The sequence below is a fragment of the Chiroxiphia lanceolata genome, chromosome 17, assembly GCF_009829145.1.
Source record: "Chiroxiphia lanceolata isolate bChiLan1 chromosome 17, bChiLan1.pri, whole genome shotgun sequence".
Lineage (NCBI taxonomy): Eukaryota > Metazoa > Chordata > Aves > Passeriformes > Pipridae > Chiroxiphia > Chiroxiphia lanceolata.
The window spans coordinates 99233-125029 of NC_045653.1; the positions used below are offsets into that span (position 1 = coordinate 99233).

At 50.4% G+C, this 25797-nt stretch overlaps 2 long non-coding RNA genes across 2 annotated transcripts; both read left to right on the forward strand.

The window, feature by feature from the left end:
• Positions 1-7300: 7300 nt before the first annotated feature.
• On the forward strand, positions 7301-9686 carry LOC116795506. Its single transcript, XR_004360073.1, has 3 exons — positions 7301-7369; positions 7518-8652; positions 9618-9686. It is a non-coding gene; the product is annotated as an uncharacterized LOC116795506 (long non-coding RNA).
• A 5408-nt stretch (positions 9687-15094) lies between these two features.
• On the forward strand, positions 15095-16474 carry LOC116795363. The gene is made up of 3 exons (XR_004360031.1): positions 15095-15430; positions 15931-15985; positions 16202-16474. It is a non-coding gene; the product is annotated as an uncharacterized LOC116795363 (long non-coding RNA).
• The last annotated feature ends 9323 nt before the right edge of the window (positions 16475-25797 follow it).

Consider the following 25797-nt stretch of genomic DNA (forward strand, 5'->3'; position numbering starts at 1 on the left):
CGCTGCCAGTGGAGACAGAGAGGTGACAGCCAGGAACACTTCCATGCCAAACAATCCTGCCCTTTGGCTTTGTTATTTTTTCTTTTTTCCTCTTTTTCAGGTTTGTCAGATAATGGCGGTGACCATTAGTTGAATCTTCAATTTAGTGCTTTGACCAGCAAGTACTTTCCAATTGAGATTATTTGCATGGAATAACACAAAGCTCCATCAGCAGAGCGGCTCTCCTGGAAAATAATGACATCTTCAGGTGTGCGGGAGCCAGGACAAAGCCCACTCCCTGCTTGTAATCCACTGGAAGCCACTCAGTAGCACTTGAGCAAGGTCTAAGGGGGCAGGGCTGTGTGCCAGGCCTCTCCCTTGCAGCCAAGGCGTTATCCATTATTTAACAAAAGGTGTCAGGCTGGCTTTTTGCACTGGCTGAAAGCGAAATCACAGCCATTTGAAGCAGGCTCTTTGGAAACTAAAATTATCTTCACATCATATTTCTTCTCCAGTAATGCCAGCATTACATTTTTTCAAATTCTGAGTCAGACATCAGGAAAAAGAGTAAAAATGTAATAGGCTCAAATATCACAGAATCATTCATGTTGGAAAGACCTCTAAGACCATCACATCCAACCTAAGACCATCACATCCAGCCATTAAACCAGCACTGCTGTGTTCACCACATCCCCAAGTGCCATATCCACATGCCTTTTGAACACTTCTAGAGATGGTGAACACTTCCAGAGTTCGTAAAATATTTTACAATATCCAAGGATATGATAAAATTTAGGAAAAGTTGATGGTGTCATGTTGGTTTTCTCCTTTCTGCTGTCTCTAAGCCTCTAATACACTCTGAAGCCGAGGTTTGGGGTGTGGGTTCGCAAGGAGCTACAGAAATTTCCTCTTCCTTTATGTTTTAAGAGACTAAACTGCTCAGGTGCTCATGGTCATCCTTTGCCCAGTGGAGCCCTGGCAATCGCTGCTGCACTCTCCGGCTGGGGCTATGTGTGGGAACCCTTCATTCCCCATTTCCTGACATATTCCCTGTCGAAGCTGCAAGTCCTCAGCTTTATGACCACAGGCTGAATGGAAAATAAAGAAAAATAACCATGCCTGTTCCTGGATGCTGGCAGTGGCAAGAGCAGGGTGGGTGGGAATCTCCCCTCCTGGGGCCTTTGCCTGTGCCGGGAGGCAGCAGCCAGTTATACCCTTGCTCCCCAGGGTGCTGGAGCAGTGGGTGCTGCTGGTGCTGCCTGTGGTGGGGACTGGGGCCATGGCAGAGGTACTCCTTCCCTCAGTGCTGCCTCCTAAGCCAGGACCACGTCAGCCTCCCTGACCTCAATGTTCTGAAAAATATATTTGTGGTATTAAGAGCCTCAAAAATGGCCAAGAGACAGAGGAGTTAAGCAAAACTTCTATTCGAATAAAAGGGAGAGTTCACTTAGGCAGTTCCCAGTGAGGTCTCTCAACTCGATCGAGGTCACAGCCTTTTTTATCCCCTCTGCCCAAAATGCAGGTCCCTCCCTGGTTCCCCATTGACTGAGGTACTCAGGGGTTACAGCCTTCCTGACACTTCTACAATGTGTCCCCTATTCCATGGTCATTAGAGGAAGGGTCCCCAGCATTTTCAAAAGAGAGGCTGCTGATCCTTTTCTGCTGATAGATCCCCTTGTTTCTGGGCAAACTGCACCTCTCTGTAACTGACAACTGAACAACCATTGACTTCTCACTTCCCACCACCAAATGCAACCACACTACAAATTTTGCAAGCACACCTATTTATTCCTAATATCAATGTACCAGGACAGCTGGTTCCTCACACCCAGCGTCTTCTCATGGAAACATCTGCCCGTCCGGCCACTCCTCTGTGCTGCTCCCTCTTGCATGGGAGCCCCCCAAAACTCTGCCCTCCCCACCACCCCCCAGAGCAGCCTCTGATGGACGCAGCAGGGCCTAGTTGGAGGTCACAAAAAATCAGACTTGCTTCTTTTATTTGCACAAAGACATGGAAGAAATTATAGTGACTCTATCTTTTCTAGAACTAGTTTGCTGACCATCAGCTGTGGCAGCTGCATAGGACAGCTTTGACCCACACGTGCAGCAATAGCGATTCAGGTGGGGTGTTTATAGGCCATAACAACTTTTAATCAGCTCCAGGAGCTGTGGATGAACCGCGTCTGGCTAATGATGTCATACTGAGGTGAGTTTGGGGTTAGTTTTGCTCTTTTCCTGTTAAAAATGAGAAGGAAGATGATGCAATTAGAAGTGCCAGGCTTTGTGTAGCGTGGGCAGGATGCTTGTGATTCCTCAGCCAGAGGGAAGCAATGCTGTTGAGCAGCTTTCCAAAGGCAAACAAGCTGGAAACACGGGGTTTGGACAGCACACATGAGGGTTACAGACTGGCACATCCACCTCATTGGCTTTTATTACAGCCTCCAAACATGTGCCCAGGCATTCAGCCCCTGCTGCTGCAGCTGGTGCCTGGCCTCCTGTGACTGTCACTGCTCCTGTGACTGTCACTGCTGTCACTGCTGCCACTTCTGCTGCCACTGCTGCTGCTGCTGTGACTGTCAGTGCTTCCTCTGCTGCCACTGCTGCTGCTGCCAAGTGACCTCAAGCTCTGTTGCCCCTCTACCCCAAGCTGCCCTCCCACCTCCTCTCACCATTCCCACCATGAATTGGAGACCCTTTTTCCTGGTGTTTTTCATATTGCAATGAGACCAAAAGGCCCCTCATGTGCTGTGCAGAGAAATGGTTGGTTTGGGAAGAACAGTGATTTTAGGAAAATGAAAGAATGGCCAGAGAAGTGATATGATTTCATCTGGCACCGGTGGTTGAATGTGCCCCTGTCTTAAGGGCAGGACCCACTGGCAAGTGCCAGCCAGCACCTGTGAGGCAGCAGCACTCAGTGCCACCCCCCCGGGGCAGTCACCTCCTCTGCTTGCCCACATCTGTACAGCACAGCTGCAGGGAGCACAGTGCAGCCCCCTCTCTCTCACCTCTCACTCAGGGCACAGAAGAGCCCCTCAAGCCACCTCAAGGCCTGAGGTAACCCAGCCTGTACAGGGGGAATATTTTCCTCTGTGACATTTCTCTGGAAGATGTTTCACTGAAATGAGACTTTCTCTATGAATTGTTGATGTCAGTGACCTGTGGTTTTGAGAAAAGTTCTTAAAAATCCTTCCTTTCAAGCACATTTTTATTCCAAGAGCATATTTTCTATTTTGAATAAAATAATAATGTAACATTTTAAAATATCGGAAGAAAGTGTACCAAGTTTTTTAGAATATACAGTTCCAAATTTTTTTTTTTTTGGGGGGGGGTGGTGAAAATACAACTGTGACTTTTCTTTTTCCTTTTACCAGGATACCTTAGGAAGAATTTCAAATGAATTTCCAGAATTTTCTGGAAAATGCTCATCCTGCTTCCCTCTCTCCTCTGGCTTCAGGTGGGAAATCTCTGGACTTCTCCTTGTTGCAGGTTGCTGCCACATTTCAGAGACTGATCACTGGGTCCCCGTGCAGAGGTTGAACGTCGTGTGTACCCAGCAGTGATGATGTAAGGTCCCTGTCCAGGTGACAGTCCGCTTCCTTTGGGTGTTTCCACAAAGCTCTTGGCAGGTTTTCTACGTCTCACAGGCCTCATGGCAGATGTCCATCACTGTCCTCTCCGATGTCCATCATTTCCAAGGGTGGCAGTGAGGGCTGGAGAAACAGCGCTGGGTGCTGGGGCAGGTTCCTGCCTCTCGGGAAGAGCATCCTTCCACTCCAGGGATTTGCCTATTAGTTACCTACACCTCCCTTATGCTGAAGAAGAAACCAGGAGGTATGACACTGACTTTCCAGCCCTTCCTGTGCCTGTCTGATTTTCCTCAGCCCCTTTGACTGTGTTTGCATCTCTCCTATGCAGTAAAATTATCATATCAAAGGGAGCCCAAGCTCCCTCCACACTCCTGATGCTGCCTGGGGACTTAGGAAAGAGGTAACTCCTGCTCTCCCTCTAGACATGGCAATTAAATCTTTCATTAGCTGCTTCCATTCTCCTTTGATAGGGACAGATGAACTTGGACATAAGAACTGTGTTTCAGTATCACAATCCCAGCTCATCTTGGCAAGAACCCAGAACAAAAAGGGGAAGGGAAGGTGATCTGTGCTGCTCCTTGGAGACTGGTTAACATCTACCTACCAGCACGAAGAGGCTTTTGAAACTCTGGGAGCACCTCACCTAAAGCATCAAGTCCTGAGTAAATCATGGAATCGCTGAGGTTGGAAAAGTCCTCGAATATCATCAGGTTCAATCATTAACCCAGCACTGCCAAGGCCACCACTAAACCTGGTCCCTAAGTGCCACATCCACATGGTTTGTGAACACTTCCAGTGTGAGGTAAGATACACACAGGTGCCCCCAAAAATGCCAACGCAGTGTAAAGAATCCAAACAGGTTTATTCTGAAGTCGAGAACACTAAAAAACTTACAAAGGAAAGCTGCACCAGCTGCAAACAGTGCTGGGCCTGAGAAGGCATGCCTCCTGTTCCTTCTTCAGCCTTTTTTATTACTGACCCCCTGGCTCTCTCTGGGCTGTGGTGGCCTTGTAACATATCCGTGAGCGTTATCGCTCTCCTCACATATCAGAGAGAGAATCTCTCTGTAATGGAGGAGCGAGAACAGCAACTGTCTTGAGAAAGTGGCAGGAAACCTTTTCCTAAGCAAAATAACTGATTCCTCGTAGTAAAATCTTCCAGAAAAAGGGCATTTACCCCTATATCCAGGAATGGTAACTCTACCACTGCCCTGGGCAGCCCGTGCCACTGCCTTACCACCCTCTCCATGAAGAAATTTTCCCTAATCCCCAACCTAAACCTCCTCTGGTACAACCTGAGGCCGTTTCCTCTCATCTTGTCACTTGTTACGAGGGAGAAGAGCCCAACATCCACTGAACTCCCTGAGCCTCCTTTTCTCCAGGCTGAGACCCCCAGCTCCCTCAGCTGCTCTTCATCAGACTTGTGCTCCAGACCCTTCCCCAACTCCATTCCCTTCTCTGGGCATGTTCAATGTCTTTCTTTTTGTGCAGGGCCCAAATGATGTGGCCAACCACCTTCTCCTGTCTGCTGAGGCAGCTTCTCCTACCGCGACTTCCTTTTAAAATGACAATTTATTGATCTTCCTGCCTGAACTTTCTCCTTAGCTCTCAGCATTTAGCATGGCCCTCAGAGGTCCCAGTCCCTGTGGGGATGGGCTCTGGATGACAGATCTGAGTGGCCACGGTCACTGCTTTGCTTTGGCCAGGTACAATTGCAGTTGGTGTGTGCCAGGTTTGTCTGACACTGAAGATGAGGCAGAGAGGGAGACTTCAGCCAGTTGCAGTTTGGGGACCCAGATCAAGAGGCACCCATGATCTCAGGCCTTACTTAAAACATAACCCTATGGCTCCTTCCCTGTAAAACAGGGACGATGAGTCTTGCCTTCATTGCAGCGATGGGACAGGTGACTGAAAGCCAGGAAATCTCTGGAAGCTTCTGGAGAAGCCCAGAGCCTGCCCTGAGTGCCATGCACAGGCTGGTCCAAGGGGGCCAGATGTGGTTTGTATGAATATTGTCTGCACTGGAAGTCTTATACAGCTGTTTAGGGCTGCAGGACACTAGGAAGGATGAATGCTGAAAGAAAGGAGAGGAGAAAGGAAAGAACAGGCTGCACCTGTGCCACAGCATGCACAAGGCTGCCTTTGCTCCTGGCAGCCTTCAGCACTGAGAGTGGGCAGAGACAGCCCAAAAGGGGCTCAGAGGCTCTGAACAGTTGGACTAACATTTATTTCCCAGTGGGTATTTGGATGGCTCCACAGCTGAAAGCAAGGATTGCAGGCCTTGCTTTGGTATTGGCAAGAACTCCCAGCCTGGGTGTTATCCTCACGGTGCAGCTGGAGGGAGGGAGCGCTGGAGGTGCACAGCCACGGGCAGCCACTGGCATCAACCTCTTCCCTCCATCCTTAGACCTTCGCGCCTCTGTCCACGCTCCTGGTTCCCAGTGTCCCTCTCCCTCCCACCTGCCCTGGCACAGCTGAGCTATGCCCCTTCCTGGCAGAGCTCTGCACACCATCCACTGTTGCAGCGATGCTGCTGCTCTTCACATCAGCAGCTGCGAGGTAGAGAAACAGAAAAGGAGCCTTTGGCCCCCTATCCTGACACATTTAACTTACACAGAAAAGCCACAGCAGCCCTCTGTGCCCTGTGCATGGGGACATGGGGCCTACAGGTATGTGGCCTCCCAGTATGGTGCTGTTGTGCTGGGACAGCATCAGCTGGGGTTCCAGAGAAGCAGCAGCAGAGCTGGGCTGAATAGGGGCATCACCTACATCTACTGTCTGCCCCTGTACACCTGAGGCTGTCCTTGCTTTCCACCATGGCTGATCACCCTGATCCCTGTGGGACTCCCAGCCCCAGCCCTGCTCGGACAGACACTGTAGCAAGTGTCTGTGATCCAGTGGAGTGACAGTGCTGCCATCCTGCAATGGTCCTTGCAGCCTCCTGATCCCTGCTGGAGCTCCTTGATAGGACAAGAGGGAATGGCTTCCCGCTGACAGAGGGCAGGGTTAGATTGGATATCAGGAAGAAATTAGTCCTTGTGAGGGTGGGGAGGCCCTGGCACAGGTTGCCCAGAGAAGCTGTGGCTGCCCCATCCCTGGAAGTGTTCAAGACCAGGTTGGATGGGGCTTGGAGTGACCTGGGATAGTGGAAGGAGTCCCTGCCCATGGCAGGGCGAGGAACAAGATGAGCTTCAAGGTCCTTTCCAACCCAAAACCATTCTGGGATTCTATGATTCTGTGTTACTGGAGCTTGGTGAAGAGCTTGGCTTTAACCCAAAATAATTCCTCCCGTGCCATGGCAGAGGCAGGCTGGAAAGGCTGCTGAGAGCCCTGGTAGCCAAGAGCAGCATCCCTGGGAAAAGAGCCCCTGTACTAGCTGAGAAAAAACCCGTGTTGTTCTGAGAGTCCAAACAGCACATTCCCAGGGCTCAAGGTTGCATTTTGCTCCATCTCCACATCTGCACCCCAGGGAGAGCATGGCTGCCCTGTGGCACGTGTCCTGGGAGGATGCTGGGGCAGGGACCACACTGGGCCATGCTCTGTGTGTGCCGGAAGCCTGGCAGGCTCTGAGGATCTGTGGAAATGTGGCTGTGCTGGCAGTGCTCCCAGGTGAGCTGGGGACATGGCTGTCAGGGCCCAGCAGTGATGGAGAGCCATTCTTTGTGTAAGAAAAGCTTCCAGAGCAGCTTCCTCCCTGACCCTCCTTTTTTGTTATATTTTCAGAGGGTGCTGTAGGGAGATGCTGGTCTCTCAGAAATCATCCTGACTGGAAGTCAGCTGGAGGTCAGGCTAAGCAGCACTGCTGTAAGTGCCTTGACAGGTCTCTTGTCTGGCTGGTGCTAATCCCTCCAGATTGAGAGAGAAGGAAACTGAAGCAAACCTCACATTTTAATGACCGGGATTTGCTTATCATATTTTCTCCCTTCCATATTTTCTCCCTTCTCTCTTCCAGGGCTCCCAGGGATTCCTTTCCCCTCATCTGTCAGGAAGGACAGCACTGAGGCCATGCTGAGGTGGACAGAGTGGTGCTCCCCACGCTGCCAGCTCTGCTGGCAGCGTGTGGCTAATGCTGAGTACCAGGCATTGTGTTTTGGTGGAGCTGGGCCAGAAAGGAAGAAAAAACCCCATAAAATCATGGAATCATTAAAGTTGGAAAAGGCCTCTAAGATCTAGTCCAGCTATTAACCCAGTACTGCCAAGCCCATCACTAACTGATGTCCCCAGCTGCCACATCCATGCACTTTTTGAACACTGATATGAGGCTCAAGGAACCCCTTGGCCAAGTTACTTCGCTCCTGCCTCAGTTTCCTCTCTGCGTGAACTCTCACCAGGTGCCTTCCAGGGGCTGGAGAGCCCTGAACCTGCCACTGCCCAGAGCTGGAAGCGCTGCCTGGGGATGAGCCATGCTGGGGTGATGAGCCTGGAGCACAGAGCAAACCCTGTGTCCCTGCACACCCCTCCTGGGAAGGAGGGCAGGCTGGGGGGAGCCCTGGTGTTTCCAGAGGAAGTTTTCCCTGCACAGATCCAGCAAGGCTGCAGTCCTAGCGGTTCTCTGCATGTTCATGCATCTGTGGTGTAAATTGCCTGCCAGACACCCAGGCATGGGGCACAGAAGGGCTCTGGAGAGCAGACTGGGAACAGGAAAATGGAGCCTTGTTTTAGCCCTGCTACCTTTTGCAGAGGCTCCTTTCCAATGGGAACACCAGCTCCCCTGTGCCCGGAGCAGTGGGTGGGTAACAGCACCCCTTGAGGAGGGGAGGAGGAAGCTGCCAGCTACTCACCAGGCTGCTCACCCCATGGGAGCAAACTGCTGTGGGTTCTACTGGGAAAGAAGCACTAATGGAGCTCTCCCAAAGTCCCAGCACAAATTTGGTTCCTGGTCTGGAGAGGCCAGTGACGTGACAGCCACTGCCCCTCACCAGGTGCTCCAGAGGAAGCTGTGGGCACCCCATGTTACTTGGTGGGGAAAATCTGCATGCGTCTTTAGGTTTCCTCTGGAGCCATGAGCAGCACAGGAATCAGTCACCAACGGACAAACACAAACACAGCTGCAAATGACAACCCTGCTGCTGGGGAAAGCAGACGGAGTAAGAGCAACATGGAGCTCTTCAGAGCAATTCATGCTTCCAAGCACTTTAATGCACATCACCTCACTAATCTGACACTCTCAATGAGCAGTTCTTGTCAGTTTGATTTTGTGCAACTTGCAAAATGTACCTTATTTCACTGTAAAATGAAAATCCCAGCCTTCTCTTTTACTTAGTTTCTTATTTAGGAGATAATTCAACAAAAAAAGGCAAACCAGATGGCTCTTCCTTCCTCTCTACCACCTGTTTCAGGCAGAGGGGATGGCATTTGCATCACTCAGCTGCTCTGCAGAGCTCAAATGGTCTCTGAGCACTGTCATCCTGTTCCCTGAGGTCGTTGTCCCCTGTGTGGGACCACCGGCCTCACCCTACAGCATGGCCACTTGGTGGCCACTTCATCACCTGGGGTTAGGATAATAGTTTCCTTGCATGTGGATTATTGTTCTTAGTGCACCTCGAATTGTGGAGCCCTTATATAGGGGGTTGTTCCCTTCAATGTTTCCTGCTGAGCTTGAGAGCCCCAAGGATGCAAACCCCATCAATTCTAGGCTGTTGGTTATTGATTTTCACATTGGAGCTGTTTCTGTCAACAGCACATGCTCCTCTTGCACATCAAAACCTACACTTGAACTGGTGAGTGATTCACAATCATCCACAGTGTAAGGAATTGGCAAACAAACTGTGATCCCTTATTTAGATTTATGGGATATGGACTGAAGGAGTTAGTCTTCCAACTTGATCTGCTGGACTGCTTTGGTCAGCTCTTGGAATGCAGCTGAGCAGGGGCCTTGGTGGCACCAGCTCAACTGCTGTTGGCCTTGCACAGGAGAGGGGGCTTGTCACCATGTCACCTTTCAAACCCAGTACTGGGTGAGGTGACCTTGGTTGTGAATGCCGATTAAACTCCAGACGAGGAGGAGCAAAAACCACATCTCCAGCAGATGATGTCTGTTGTTTTTCCCCAGGAATGGAGAACACAACTTCATCTTGAGGGCTTTTCCTTAGGAGAAGCCACTCCAGTGCTTGTGCTCTTGTGTTATAACCCATAACACCATGGTTGAATATTCTGGTTCCTTGCTCTCTGGTGTGACAGCTGAATACTGTTTTTACTCATGTCTCCCAACCATCATGCACAAGACAACAGCAGTGTGAGATCTCCCCTGCCGTAAGCTGGGAGAAGCTACAGCACGGTGGCCCTTGACTATGCAGAAGGGACCTTGGCAGGGTGCAAGTCTCTGCAGGGAAGGATCATCATAAATCATCCCAAAGATGTGGTAGGAGACAGCACTGGGCTGGTCCAGTCCCCCTGTCATCCTCTTTATTTTGAGAGAGAAGGAGAGCAAGTGTAAGGGAGCTGCTTCTACCAACCCCTGAACACCATGACCTCATGGACAGGCTTGTTCACAGGAGGTGGAGAATGACCCATGTTTGTACCACCCCCTTGCCATACCTCAGTTTCCCCTTATGTAGCCCAGCTCTCTCTACTGCTGACCTTGGCACAAGGCTGTTGTGCCCAGGGATGGCAGGGAAGCAGATCCCATTCATGCTTGATGATTTAAACTCTGGTATGAGCAGAAACGAGATCAAAACAGGCCAAAGTTCCCTGGTTTTCTCTTGAGTATTCCCCGTTAATGACTGCAGTTAACCCCCTTTGCCCTCACTTAAGATGGATCTGGATTTTTTGGATGTTCTTTTATAGGCCTTAATTACGTCTACATTTCCTCTTCTCCCAACCTAGAGGTCTGGCACATCTGGCCAGGCTTGACTCTGTGGTTTTTGTTCTCTTCCATCCACGCTATCTTTGCTGTGTCAATACAGCATTAGCCCACTTCTCTGATGAGAGCCAGAGTCACTCCTGACCCTCTCCCTGAAGCCCAGAGCAGCTGTCCAGGACTGACCTCTGCTCCAGCCAGGCAGTCCCTGCACTTCAGCGGCATCAGAGCCCCTCTTCCTCCTTGCTTGCACTTGCCCTTGTTTCTCAGCTGACCTGCCTTTCTAAGAACACTCCTCTCCCTTCCACACCTCCCGCTGTGCCCATGATTCAGATCGATCCTTTCTCTGGTTTAATTTAATACAAGTTACTGACATGATATATCTGAGCTGGGCTCCCTCCATACCTCTAGAACCTTACTGGGGTGTTTTGGGGGTATTTCCAGTCCTGAAAAATGGGCCTTGGAGCAGGAAGAGAAAAAGAAAACAATTCCTGAGTTGCTCAGTGGACAGCAGCCTAAAACCTTGCAATGAGCCTGCCACTGCATGTGTGTGGGGAGGGAGTCGGAGCCATGTTGCAGGGAGGCTCCAGTGTGGCAGGAGGAGTGTCCCAGTTGGAATGACACAACCTGCTGCCTGTGTTCACAGCATGGCAGGACCAGAGTCTGTGCTGGTGGCAGGACATGCATCCATCTCTCCAGGGGAGGCTGGAGTTGGGATCCTGCACACCACAGCCATATATAGGCAGAGCTTAAGAGGTTGGAAGACCACCAGAGGAGTGGGGCCTCTTCCTGTATCACAGAGGATCCACAGCCCTTTCTTTACGTATCTGGTGATGTTAGATAAATTACTTGACCAAACAAAGATCCACAGAGTTGCTGAGGTTAGAAAGCAGTGCTGGAGCTGTCTTCAGCAGGAAAAAATTCACCACAGAAACAGTGGTCAGGCATAGGAAGAGGCTGCCCAGGGAATCACCGCCTCTGGAAGTGTTCAAAAAGCATGTGGATGTGGTATGCGGGGATATGGTTTAGTGATGAACAAGGTGTTGGGTTAATGGTTGGATTTGGTGATCTTAAAGGGCTTTTCCAACCTAAATGATTCTGCGATTCCATAATTCAAACCCCTCCCGAAGCATGGCCAAGGGGAGTAGGTTGATAAGGGCCATCTTCAGATGGGCTTTGAGTAGCTCCAGTGATGAAGATTGTGCAGCCCCTCTGAACAACCCACTCCCGTGTTCAACAACCTCACAGTAAAACAGCTCTTTCTACTGTTTAGGAAGGATTTTCTGTATTTCAGTTTGTGTCTTGTTGCCTTTTCTCCTGGTGCTGGGCACCACTGGAAAGAGCCTGGATCTATCCCCTTCACACCCAGCTTCAGTTATTTATATCCATTAATAAGATCCCTCACGAGTCTGCTCTGCTCCAGGCTGAGCAGTCGCAGCTCTCTCAGCCTTTCCTCATATGAAAGATGCTTCAGTCCCTCCATCTCCTTTGTAGCTGCTGGTGTACCTGTAGAAGCCTTTCTTGTTGCCTTTCTTGTTCCCTGCCAGACTCAGCTCTAGGTGGACTTTGGCTTTCCCGACCCCTTTCAACACACCCAGACAGTGTCTTTGGATTCCCTGTGCGTTGTCCTCCCTGCTTCCACCTGCTTCTACGCCTCCTTTTTATGCCTGGGTTTTGTCAGGAGTGCCTTGTTCAAGCCCCTGCTACTTTTACTTGGTTACTTGCTGTTTTGCCCCCTCCCTCCCCCAGTAACGAGGATGGATTGAAGAAACACAGACGCCAACTTTAAAGAATAAGTGTAAAAGTTTACTATAGTGCAAGACAGTAAAGAATTACAAAAGAAGCAGTGACTTATGAAAGGATACACTTAGCAATGCATCTAATCATTACTACAAAGACTTACAGTGATTAAGAGAGAGATACCTCACCAGTTACACTAAGTAATTGTCATCATCCAGATCACACTTCAGCTGGAAGGGCCTGGTCACAGCGAAGGTCTGGAGAACCTCTTCCCAGTAACTGGGAAATCCAATGCAGTGTGTCCACCCGCGGGTGAAGCCTCCATCTTTGCTGTGAGAGGGTCCAGCTTATATAGTATTAAACAAACCAGCTGACGTCATTCAACTGGTGCGGAAAAACAACCTGGCTTTCTTCCTCTATTGGTATTCCCCTTAGGCCTGGCCAGGGCACAGAGGGAGACTGAGGGCCATCTACTGTCAAATGCCCTATGACCTTGACTAGTCACTAAATACAGAACTTACGGCCACATTGATATCTCAAATATGAACCAGCTATGACTATGTGAGGCCCTACCATTTTTCGCGACCTTGGCTGCAAAGAAAAGAAATATTTGTAACACATACAGGCCTTACTAATTAATGATAACAGGCTGTGCTAACAAGCATAAATGTATATTCTTAAGGCATTACTAAGGATTATACAGCATCTTGGTTAATAAGCAGATATATGGCTAAATACAATACTAGGCTAGATATAATATTAGGTTGAAGAGTTCATCTTATAAATCAGCTTTGGCTCAGAGCCAGTTCTACAGGCCCCAACATTACACCTGTTTGTCAGAGGGGAGTGGAGTAGCTGATCCTGAATCATGTTTCCTGGACACCTAGAGAGCTAGGACTGCATCCTGTGGACTCTTCCGAGCAGATCCCTCAAGAGGCCAAAGTCTGCTCTCCTGAATCCAGGTTTGTGATCTTGCCTTTTTCTCTGCTCCCTTCCCTCAGGACTCTAACCTCCACCATGCCATGTTCTCTTCAGCCAAGGCTGCCCTCAACACGTTTACAGGTCTATCAGTGCCTTCCCTCTTTGGATCTTTGTCACCCACATTAGGAAATTCTTGCCAGAGTGTTCCAGAAACCTCCCAGATTGCCTGTGCCCTGCTGTGCTGTCCCTCCAGATGGTATCATGGGCGTTAAGGTCCTCCATGAGGACCATGCCCTGCAAACAGGAGCCTTCTTCTGGGTGTCTGAAGAAAACTGTGGTTCCTGATATGGAAGTCTATAGCAGACATTCAGGAGTACATCACCTGAGCACCAGGAGCATATCAATTTGCCTTCCAACCAGGATACTCTTGACTGGCTCATTATCCGTCCCAGGGCAGAGCTCCATGCATTCCTGCTGCTCCTTCAGACAAAGGGCAGCTCCCTCTCCTTGGTTTCTCACTGGGGGAGTCCTCCCCATCCATGGAATGAGACAAGGATTAATAGGAAAAAAATTAACAAATATCACTAAAAATGTGGCCAAGTGTCAGGGGAACAAGTGGGCACAGCCAGCCCTCAGCCTGGCACCTCTTGGCTGCAAACTGAACCTTCCTACCTTGCTTACAGTCTCCATTTGGACATGTCATTGTATTTCCCATCGCATGGGAACCGACTCTGACAGCCGACATCTGGCACTCAGAGTCTCTCCCATTTCCCTCTGTTTTTTCTCTCTGTCTGGACTCTCATTCAATCTTACATTTAACTCTTCCCTGTTTTCTGACAGCTTTGATAGCTGCTCAAATATGGCTGTATTCCAAATTGCATGTCTGCTCATGTAATGCCTGTAATTTCCTGCCAGGTTTTTTAGCCTTCTCTGAGTAGACTACAGTTTTATGATGAGAGTGCTGCACTGCTCTGTTCCCAGTATTCCAGCTGGGAACGTGACCGCTGCCCAGGCTGCTTCCCCAGACACACTCAGCACCTGCTTTGGGAAACAGTCCTGAGAAGAGAAAGGCTCCTATGTTTCTCCCTATAGGATATGTCTTGAACATGCAATGTTTGCACAGCTCAGAGATGGTGTTTTCCATCCATTTGAAAGGGAGGCAGAGTTGTGTCTCCTGTTGTTTTACTGGTGGACACACCAATGCACAGATGGGGGAAGTGACTTGGCTATGCCAACCACTAAGTCGGGGGCTCCCAATCCCCCATTAACAGCCTCATTTTTACAGACTGTAGATGCTACAGCAGGAAGTCTCTTGGCTGTAACACAACAAGCTTCACACAGCCAGACTTTGGAGGGGCTGGGGATCAAAGAACAAATGTCATAAGTGTGCCCTGGGGCATTTCCAAGTTGGAGACCATTCTCTCTCATCCCCCAACACGGCTGGTGCAGGGACCTCCACCTGCTGCTCTGCTCAGCTCTCCCAAGGACTCTGCTTCCTATCAGCTTTCCCTGGCCAGATTGTGTATGTTGCTGTTTTCTTCATGCCATCTGCACTGCTCTCCCTTGCTGTAATAGTGGCACATGTTGGCGGATGAGGGATGGCTGGACAGGCTCTGGGCAGGCTCCTGGGACTGCAAAAAGAGGAGGAAGGACCACAGAGATGCCCTGAGGGCTGAAGCACCTCTGCTATAGAGACAGGCTGGGAGAGCTGGAGGCATTCAGGACTGGACTCTGGCGTGGTGTCTACTGGTGCACCCCCACCTCTGTTGCTGCCCATTAGCAATACCTCACAGGAGTTGGATATACCTTAATGAGTGTTAGTGAGGTGCCTTATAATGTCTTAGTGGCATCTGCTCTGCCTGTGGGGCTGGTGATCCAGGCTGGGCACCACCAAATCTCCGCTGAAACTGGCACAGCCTGCAGCTCCCATTACACAGTGCAGGGGCAATGGGGTGCTGCCTGGAGCTTCCTTGGATGTCCCCTCTTCAGTCCTTCCCCCTCTTGCCTTCAGCACTGATGGGTTATAGAGTTCTGGAGTTTCTCCATGGCTTTCCTTAGCCCCACGGAGATGTCCCACTGCCCAAGTTAGTGTCTTTCCCCAGTCTCAGCTTGGTGCTGAGGGTGGAAAGTCCATCCAAGGCACAGCAGAGCAACCTTTCTTGCTCTTTCTTACAGGTCGGGCTATATCAAACAAGTTCTTGAGCATGTCGGAGCAACCACACCTTGCAGAACTTGCCTGGCTCTTCAGATGCAGGAGGTATTTATCCCAGCTTTTGCCAGACTTCACAAAAGACTCCTGCATGCTTCTACCCTCACGTGCCATGGCCTGTGTGACTTGATATCCTTAAACAGTCTCTGCTACTGATGTACCACTGGGCTTCCAACTCGATGCTTCAGGAACAAAGGTAAGAAGAGAAGGTGACAGTGAGGAGAAAGAGGTGGTTCCTCCTTCCATGGGAGGAACCATGGAGAGGAGATCCAGTGCTTGGGTCTGGGGAGGGGCCTGGGGAAGGGAATGGGACACACAGAGTGAGAAGAGGAAGGCCCTCAGGATGCTGGGATTTCTGGATACCTGCAGTTCCCAACCATTGTGGTCCAGAAAGGGCTGATGGCTGCAGGTCCTGGGTCTTGCAGTGCAGCAGGTGCTGAGCTCAGCTCCTGCAGCTGAGGCTCTCAGGGCCTGGGATTTGCTGGGGGAAGCAGTGGGAGCAGGAGCCAGTGATGGGCAGGGGGAACTCGGTGGCTATGGAGGACACTGGGAGCCAGCACTTCCAAGGGGTATTGCAGTGAGGAGGAAGGATCTAGATTTCTAAGGAAATTGCCTTTGTTTGCCTTCAGAACTTTAGAAAACCGTGTTTTGATTCAAGAACAAGGCTAACATTCACCTTTTCTTTTCTTCCCTAAGCTGTCAGCTCAGGCCAAAACTGGTAATTGGAAAACCGGAAAACCAGAAAGGAAAGGTGTAGGAGGCATGTCCAAGGCACAGGGTACGTGCCGGGGCAGAGGAGCCCAAAAGAGCATGCACCGACATAAACAACCTTATTGGTCAAAGAAGTCACATGGGTTTAAGGGATAAAACCAGCGCCGATTTTGAAATAAACTCTCTTTGTTCATCATCTTACAAGGAGCATCTTTATTCCTTATTATATAAGGACACATGTGCACGCTACAGAAAGGGATGAACGGGAACCTGAGGCAGGAACAAGAGAAGAGGCAGTGAGGAGAGAGATGCTGGATGATGGTAAAGAAAGAAAGCAGAATAGGAACCAAGCATGGAGGCCTCCAGCCAAGCCACCCCATGCTTCTCTCAGCCTGTCAGTGTTTGGGTTTCTCTAAACTTAGAAAATTCCCACATAGAGATTTTTTTATCTTATCACCAAGGCTTCTAAGTGCAACCCAAACTAAGAGACATTACATAGAATAAATGCTTAAACAGTAAACCCACAGAAATCACAAGCAAATGGTGCATTTGTTATTTCTATATTTACCCTGGGAGCTCCAGTGAGGATTGGAGGTACCAGTGGGAGAGGAACCACCAGGAATCAAGGGGAACTTGGTAAAGCTGTGAGGAAAGCAGGAAGGAGAGGACCACATGAGTGCAGGACTCAGAGAAAAACAGGTTCAGGTTCCTGAAAGCAGAGTCCTACAACACCAGAGTAACATGGAGGTGCCATAACCTGAATTCTGACTCAGCATCCCCTTTAGTGATTTCATTTCAATCTGGGATTAGTTTTCTGTTTCTTCTAGGGTCAAAATGTCAGTGTTTTGTCATTTGCTTGGTGCTAAGTGGATTCTTCAATATTGAGTGCTTCACTCCACCCAGACTCTGCATTTCCTCACAAAAGAAGGAACAACGCTCCCAGGCACATGTTGGGATTATTGAGATGCCCTGTGCAGGGCCAGGAGTTGTACTCAATGGTCCTTGTGGGTCCTTTCCCACTCAGAAGATTCTACGATTCTGTAATTCTAAGCTGAGCATTTGAACTTTGCAGCAGACAAGCCTTTGGCCAGATTCTGTCGTCTTTACCAATTTTTGTAGCACTTCCAGTCCAGTAAAATGTGCCTCCTTGGCAAGGCTCTGCTGGGGCACATCTCCTGTTCGTGTGATCTGCAGCAGATGGCATGTCACATCCCCATGGGAGCTTTCTGAGTGGGGAGAGGGCTGCAGTGTCAGTGTGGGGGCCCAGCCTCCACATCCCAGGAGCTGGTGGCAGAGTGAGGAAGTGAAGGATGATGAATGGCAACAAAAGGATGAGCTGGCATGCCTCCTATCATCCTTTTGCCACCCCCCTCCAGATGTCTCAGCTCCCCTGATGCCTGTCCTGCTTCCTGGGGCCTGGATGTCACAGTTGCCCAGAGTGGGTCTGAAGAGAAGCCTACAGAAGTTCTGACTCATCAGACATCCCACCACAGAGGTGATTGCTTCCTCTCCTGACTCACTCACTGGGAAGCATCTGGGGTTGCACAGCTCAGGTGCACACCCAGCCTTGAGTGGCCCCAAAACTCAAGAGGCAAGACCCGAGATGTGCAGCCCAGGCTGGACCAGTGAGCAGCTTTCTGGCATCACTGGCCTGGCACAGTCTTCCCAAAGGCCTAATGGAGCAGCACCCTTCCCTGCTTCCTGGGGGAGATCTTCCCTATCCCCCTCTGTCAGCAGCTGTCAGCCATTCAAAGAACACGGCAAAGCTGAGCCCTCCAGGGAGAAGTGAGGGATGGGACCTGTATTTTGCAACCCACAGGAGCCCAGCTGAGGAGTGATGCAGTGGGAATGGGTTTGCTACTACCTCATTTCCCTCCCATTCATTTACTGGGGAGCAGGAAACACATCCCACTCCATTTGGGCAACTTCCCCTGCCATGCCTAGGTACCAGAAAGTTTGGCCATGGGAGACCAGTCCTCAGTGCTGTGTTGCTGGACTGGTGCCGTGAGCAGAGCAGCCTTTGCTCGCAGCCCCTTTTCCCCCAGTTGCTGGCCCTCATGTGCACTGAGATGCATTGGGGCACCTTGATAGAAAATGCAACAGGTATCCTGAGAGGAAGTTTAGCATCACTGGGGAAATCTCTGTGCTAGGTTATTCCAGCACAGCCAGGCCCATGGCCCAGGACCCGGGCCCAGCTCAGCCTGTGGACATGGCAGTGCCAGCCACCACCTGGACCAGGGCTGTGCAGCGCTGCCAGGGGCTGCAAGGAGAGAGAAGGACCAGGACCTGAAAGTGTTGGAGCAACAATATTGTCATTCCTCTGGGTATCAAGGACACAAGGACTTGTCAAAACCTCGCCTGTGCCCTTGTGCTGGGAGCAGGGAGCCCATGTGGCCCAGCAAGGGCAGGGTTGGGCTGGCAGGCAGAGTGCAGCAGGGATTCCTCCCAAGCATCATGCTCAGATCCGTGTAGCCTAAACCCATCTGCAGTGAGGGGGCGGAGAGCCTTCAGCACAAGTAGGAAGCACTGTCAAAAAAAGCCTCATCAGCGTTGTTACGCCAGTGCAATTATGTCAGAAACACAAAAAGGCATCGCCACCTGCAAAAGAGCAGGAGCCAGCTCTGACAGCCTCGGAGGTCCCACCCACACCACCAGCCCTCTGAGAGACAGGCATGGACCTCCTGCCGCATCTCCTTGTGCTCGCCCCGTGACCCAGCCTCAACCCCTGGGGCCGGTTGGACCCCCCACAGCTGACACAGAGGGTTTCTCCATTCACCCCCCTGCCAGCACTGCTCCAGTTCTTCAGGACCACCCCAGCCCAGAGCTCCTGTCAGCCCCCTTGGCCCCAGCATGAGCCCATAGCCAGGGAGAAGATGTGTTTCCTGCTCCATCAGCTGAGCCATGATGGGATCGGGCACTGACCCAGACTCGAGTCCTGTCCCGTGAGCCCTCCTTGTAGCTTCAAACCAGTGGGAGACAAGTCCTGCAGCCCAGAGACAGTGCCAACTGTCTCTGAAGAACATCAATCGCTGCTTGGTGCTACCTGCTCCTTGCTTTCCCTGCCTGTTGATCCGTGTAAGCTCCTGCTGGTGCCTCTGGAAAATAAAGGACAACACTGAACAGTCCCATATCCATGCCAAGGGGAGGTCTTGCCTGAGCTCCAGGTGGTCCAGAGGAATGCAAACTTGCTTCTCGACACGTCTACTTTCCCTAGTCCATCCCGGTGACCCAAGCAGGCTGCAGGCAGCGTGTTGACATAGGCAGGCTCCAGGATCCCATCCCAGTGCTCCTTTCTCGTCTGGCTGGCAAAGCACTACCCACCAGTCTGAGGCACTGCCCGACCACCTATACCTTCTCCATGGAGGGTCTGCCAACAACCCCAGCAGCTGGGGTGTCCTGGGATACCCAGCGAGTACACTGGGACACTTCACTTCCCCCACGCCATGGAGATTTCAAACCTGTACTTCACTTGACTCCTGGCCTGACAGCCACAGGAGCAATATGTGCTCATGCACAAATCCAAAGGGATAACAATCCCTGAGTATGAGCAAAGCCCTGATGACAGCTGCCATGGCCTGCAGAAGCAATTCCTGCCAAACTGCTTATCTCCCCAGAGAGGATTTTCACTGGTGCTTTCCGGAGTCCCTGACCTTGCTGTTACTGCCAAGGGCTGGTGAGCTCCTGCTCATCATCATCATCACCTGGGTGCTCATCTCTGCTCTGCCACAGCAGAGCTGCCACATTCCTGATGGCCACAGCTCAGCTCTTCCTGGCATCCCTGACACTTCCGCTCTGCATCATCCATGGACTTAGAATGTGACTTCAGGAGTGAGCTGAGCATTTTTGGCTTCAGAATCCCAGCACTAGTGAGGCAGTACAGCACCAGAGACATAGAAGTGTCATGTTGAACTGACCCATATTAAATGTTTTGGATCTGTTTATCAAACTACAGCAGCTCTTCTCACCTTGGACACAATTGCTGACTGCACATCAAAAACCTCCATCTGCTTTCCTTTTCCAGAAGTGACACCTCTGTTTTGTTCCTTGCAGTGTTCCACTTAATGAAAAGATCTGGTGTTTCCCTCTTTGGAATCTGGATGAATCGCATACAGGAAGTTTTGCGCAGGATGGAGAAGGTGCCCACTGCTCAATTCAAGCCTTTGCTGGCTCCTGGACACCTTGAGCTCCCTGGCCTTCCCTGCCGGATGCAATGGTGTGGATTCAAGGTTTTTTGGAACACCCATGTTTGGCCATTCTCTGAGCTCCAGGCACATCCCTGCTGGGGTAAATGAAAGGCTGAGAGAGGTGGGGTTGTTGAGCATGGAGAAGAGAAGGTTCTGGGGAGAGCTTAGAGCCCCTTCCAGTGCCTAAATGGGCTCCAGGAGAACTGGGGGACTTTGGACAAGGGTCTGGAGTGACAGGACAAGGGGGAATGGCTTCCCATTGACAGATGGTAGGGTTAGATGGGATATTGGAAAGGATATTGGAAAGAAATTCTTCCCTGTGAGGGTGGAGAGGCCCTGGAACAGGTTGCCCAGAGAAGCTGTGGCTGCCCCATCCCTGCAAGTGTTCAAGGCCAGGCTGGACAGGGCTTGGAGCAACCTGGTCTAGTGGAAGGTGTCTCTGCCCATGGCAGGAGGTGGAACTGAATGATGTTTAAGGTCCCTTCCAACCCAAACCATTCTGAGATTCTATAAATACATATGTGTGTGCAAGAGGTGCAGAACGGAAGGCTCAAGCTCGATTTGCTTCACAGCATGGTTGTCCAGAGTGGGACCTCATTTGATGAAGGAAGAATCTTCAAGGACCCTGATGCACCTGTCCAGTAGAGAGAGATCTATTTCCTGTTTTAAAGGACTAGCAACAAAAAAACAAGGGGAAGAAACAAGAAGGCTGGATAAAAACCTCGAGGAAGAGTGAGAAGGTGCAGAGTGGTGAGACAGCACAGGCCAGTAATGTCAGTATAGAAGGAAGAGCCTGGGAAAAGGGAACAATGCAGCGTTGCTATACATCAAAGATGGATGTGTAAAGATGAACGTAGAGCAAAACACAAATATGTTGAGAAAAATCAAGCAGATTAAGGCACAAAATGAGTTCTGCCTAGAAGCGTAAGCCTAGCAAAAGAAATAAGTCTGTCTGTCCAGGAAAGTCTAGATTAAGAAAATATTCAACTTGTTGAGGTGTGATAAAATTTACCTTGGCATACATAAGGAACTAGTCACAGTCATCTCTGACCTCAGAAAACATATGGGCACAGGTGAAGTCCTTGTGGACTGGAGCAGGATGAGACACAGCGTGTGGCATTTAGAAGGGAGAAGGGAAATACATTGGTCAGGCTGACTTTTATGCCTGAAAAGATACAGAATGAAATTATTAAACAGCATATGTTAAGCCTCTCAAGGATTACACGTGATAAGGAGCAGGCAACGAGGATCTGTCAATTGTACGTGTTGAACCAATCTAATGTCCATCTAATGCCCATCACTGAGGGGGATGCAGCCCAGCTGGAAACAGGGAGCAGTAGATGTGTTTTGACTTCCAAGCAGTTTTGGCACTGCCCATGGACATGTTCGTCAGGAACCATAGGTGATGGAGGGTGAGGGCTGCTCAGATGATATCAGCCTGGGAAGTTGTGTTCAGTGAGGTCCTGCATGGTCTGTCCTGGGTCAGGTCCTGGTCAATATTTTCATTAGCCACCAGGTTGATGGAATAGTGATTATGCTTATAAAATGCTGAATTAAAAACAGATCATAAAGGGCTGCAACTCTTTTGAAGGACCTAATCAGAATTTAAAATAAAACTCAATCTCTTAGAAATTATTCAAAATTGATAACATGCAGTTCAGTAAAGAGAAATGCAAAGCAGATAGCCTGTAATGCACCACCATGCAGAAACTCTGACTGAAGACCAGCATCACTGCTGGGCAGTCTGAGTGGGTAATGGCTTCTCTGACCGGGCAGCTTCTGCTGCCAGGGGCAAGGTCAGCACAGGCTGGGCCATGGGCAGGGACACCTTCTACTAGATCACACTGCTCCAAGCCCCATCCAACCTGGCATTGGACACTTCCAGGGATAGGGAGTCTACAACATAGGATAGCCACTGTGCTGCTCTGCTTGGCCCGTGGGGAATTTCAGCCAGAGATTTATGGTGGTCATCATGAGGAGGAGGGAGCAAACAGGAGAAACTCCAGAGCAGGTGCTGACAAGATTGGTTAGAAATTTGATAAACGTGAGCTGCAAGAAAAGGAAGAACAAATTGGATCTGACTGTGTCTGGCACGGTGAAGCCTGGGCAGGGATGTGAGAACAGCCTTCTAAAATGCTAAAAATCACTAGAAAGAGATTAGTGATCACTTATTCTTAAGTCTACCAAGGATATTTTGTGCAGTAATTGGCTTAATTTTCATCTAGAGAGATTTAGGGTAGATTTTAGGATTGCAAGGAGATTTTCCTTGTGCCAAATGATGATTTATCAAAGGTTGGCTGGGATCTAGGTGCTTCAAAGCAGCCTGCAGAGGAGAAGCTCTGTGCAGTCCCATCTGTCCTTTGGGACTGCCGGGAACCCTGGAGGGACACCACTGTGCCAGACTCCCTGGGGAGACATCTCTGGTATATCAGTGCCAGGCAAGTCCATGGGCTGAGAGAGCAGGGGAGAGGAGAGGCAGCAGGAGCTCCTGTCCTGCTCCTGAGAAGCTGCCTGCCTCCCTGCCGAGGAATAAGGAGGTCTTGGCTCTGTGGCAGAGAGTGGAAGCTTTTTCGGTGAGCTGTGCCATCGAATAGGAAAATCAGCTTCATGACTATAGCTCCGGATCTCCCCTTTGTGATCCATCCCTCTGCCACTTCAGCCTTCCCTCTCCTATCTCTCCATGCTTCTGTTTTGCATCTCCTCTGTCGCCTCTTTCATGCTGCACTACTGCTCTCCATCTTCCCCATCCCTCCAGCTGTGCTCCTCCTCCTTTCTATTCTCTCCCTCTTCATTCCTATTCTGTCTCACACCAGCTTTTTAATTCAGCAGCACAACATTTCCATTTGAATTGCTTTCCTGACTCCATCCAGGATAGGAGCAGAGAGGGGTGTTGCATTCTGCTCAAGCCCCGTGTTTGGCGGCACCACAAGGATGGTGCTGGCTGTCACCAGCCCATTCCCATTCTGTGTGGATGTCTCTGTGCCCTCTACACTGCTGGGACAGCGACACTGGGCATCCCTCTCAGAGAGACAGTGACAAGGAGCATTGCCTGGAGGGTGGCTGAGTGCTCCCCATGGACATACACAGAGGACTAATCACCAATTCCAGGGATCTGCTGGGTCTGCAGGGTACAAGGCACACAGTTCTGTGCCATCTCTGCCCATCCTCGTGGGCCAGCCCGGGCATCCCCCTGCCAAACCAGGGACTGCAGTGGCAAAGGCACAGGATAAGTCTGGTGAGGAGGAAGGTCGGGTGAAGGTGGGTGTATGTAAAGGCTACTGGCTGGGGGACCATCTGAAGGGTTTTCTGTCAGGCACTATGTTTGCTGGGGGTGAAGGTCAGCTCTCACCAGAGCAATGCAACCTCAGGGGTTTGCTGGGGGTTGGCTGCGGGGGCTGGGCTCAGCCAGCCCCTCTGAAGTACTCACAGTGCAGGGGCCTCCCCAGCTCTGCACAGACCCTTGGATTAGCCAGTGGGGTCTAGCAAAATCTGTTCCTTCCCAAAGAGCATCTCCGCATGTTTCTGCTCACCTGAGTGCTGAGGGACGCGTTTCAGGGCAAACTGCTTTATTTTCTCAAGGCCCTGTGAGCTCAATGCTGTGATCTGTGCAAATTGTTGGAATTTCTCCTGTTTTTCACAGCTGCTGCCTTGTCCAGGCTGAAGCAGACGGGGTGTGTATGCCCCAAGGGGCTCCCAGAGTCATGCTCTGCCCTTCAGACACCCATTGCAGCTACTGGTTTTCTACCAGAGGCAGCAACTGGGCACCAAGGCTTTGGTGAAGCCATCTCTGCTGGAAACTGAGCCCTTGGCCATGACCTTTTCAAAAGCTTGACCCAAGATGTTTCAACCTGAACATTTGAACTTTGCAGCAGACAATCTTTTGGCCAGATTCTGCCATCTTAAACCAATTTCATAACATAGGACAGCCATGTGAGTTGGCGTTGCTCTTCTTCAACAGGGTTCTTAGTCTCATCAGAACTCTGCCAAAGCAGAAGCCAGTCTTGCCTTATCTCTATCCCCCAGCCTTCCCATAGCCATGCCCTCTCACACATCTATGAATTCACTTCTTCCACACCAGCACATATCAACATGCCTGGGACCCACTGTGACAGCTTTTCTCCTTCCCTGGCTCTGCTGTGGCTGCAGCTGAGATTCCCCAGATCCATCGACCGGAGGATGGAGAGCCAGGAAATCTCATTCTGAGGGTGACCTCTCTGTGGATATGGGAGGCCCTGTCCTCAAGACCAGAACATGGTTCGTGTTCTCTGAGGTCCCTTGGACTGGAAGTCAGGGTTGGGGTTGGGATGTGTGGGCACACATCTGCCCAACCTCCCCGCCTCCTTCTTTCTTCTCTGGAGGCTCATTTGGGTGCTAAGCCTTGCAGAGATTTACCACTACAGTGTTACAGTCTGACCAGGCTAAATAAGATTTCTTATTTCTCCAGCATCCAGCAGACACAGAGGCCAAGAGCTTCCAGCCTCTCAGAGTGTTTCTTTCCCCTTCTATGAGGTGCCAGTTAATGGTTAACCTCTGTAAGTTTTCCTTCTGGCAAACAAGGAGCCCTTCAGCATTTTCTTTAACCTCTTGGTTAAAGAAAATCCAAGGGAGTTGATTGATATCTGGGGAACTTCTCCCCATTCCTGGTGGAACTGGTGTCCACTTTGCAGATGTCCAGCAGAAGGGCAGCACTGCCTGGCTCCAGCCATTGCCAGTGTCATGGGGCAGGAGAAGGGGCTGGAGAGGCCAGATTCACTTAGAGGATAGAATCATGGAATTACAGAATGGTTTGGGTTGGACAGGACCTGAAAGATCATGTAATTCCACCCCCTTGCTATGGGCAGGGACACCTTCCACTAGCTGACATTGGCCATCCCTAGCACTGTATCTAAAACCCAAGGATAATTTTTCAGTAATGTCCAATCAAACAGTATATTCATGCGCTGATTCCCTTGAAAGTCTTTCTTTTAGGATCTGTGTGAGTATATTTCCAAAACCCTAGACTTTAAAATTAAACCTCTCAGGCTTTAGCAGCCAACATGTAGAAGCTTGGCCTGATGGACGTCAAATGCAGCTGAGGATGGGGGGTTCTCTGCAGTGACCTCAATGTTTGCCATCAGGAAAGGAACTATGGACTCCATTGGGCTGGAAATCAGAATTCCGCCTGTCTCCTCCATGAATTCACAAGACACTCTCAGCATGCAGGCAGCTGGTGCTGTGACACTGGGCTCTGGGGGGGCCATTGTCTCCCTCATTGTGGAGAAAAAATGGGGGCACGGGTTTCTACTTGCTGAAGAGCTGTTGCCCAGCAGTTGAGGTATTTGGAAGAGGGTCAGATTCTGCTGGTAACAGTGCAAAATGGAAGAACATTTTGAGGTCTTTTGTGTGTTTCACTGGTGGCCATTGGTGGCAGGTGTCCCAACCCATGGGAGAGGGCTGGAACTAGGTGGTTTATAAGGACCCTTCCAATCCAAACCATTCCCCATGATTCTATGATTCTATTGACAAGCCATCAACATGTGGTGACTCTCAGACCATATGAGCAGAGGGGCTGGCATTGCCCTTTGGTTGCAGCACCGTGGCACAGCACCATGTCCCTTTGGGCTTGACTGGGGTGTTAAAATAGCACTTGATTCCCCTTATCTCTGCAATGATGGAAAAAGCAAAGAGG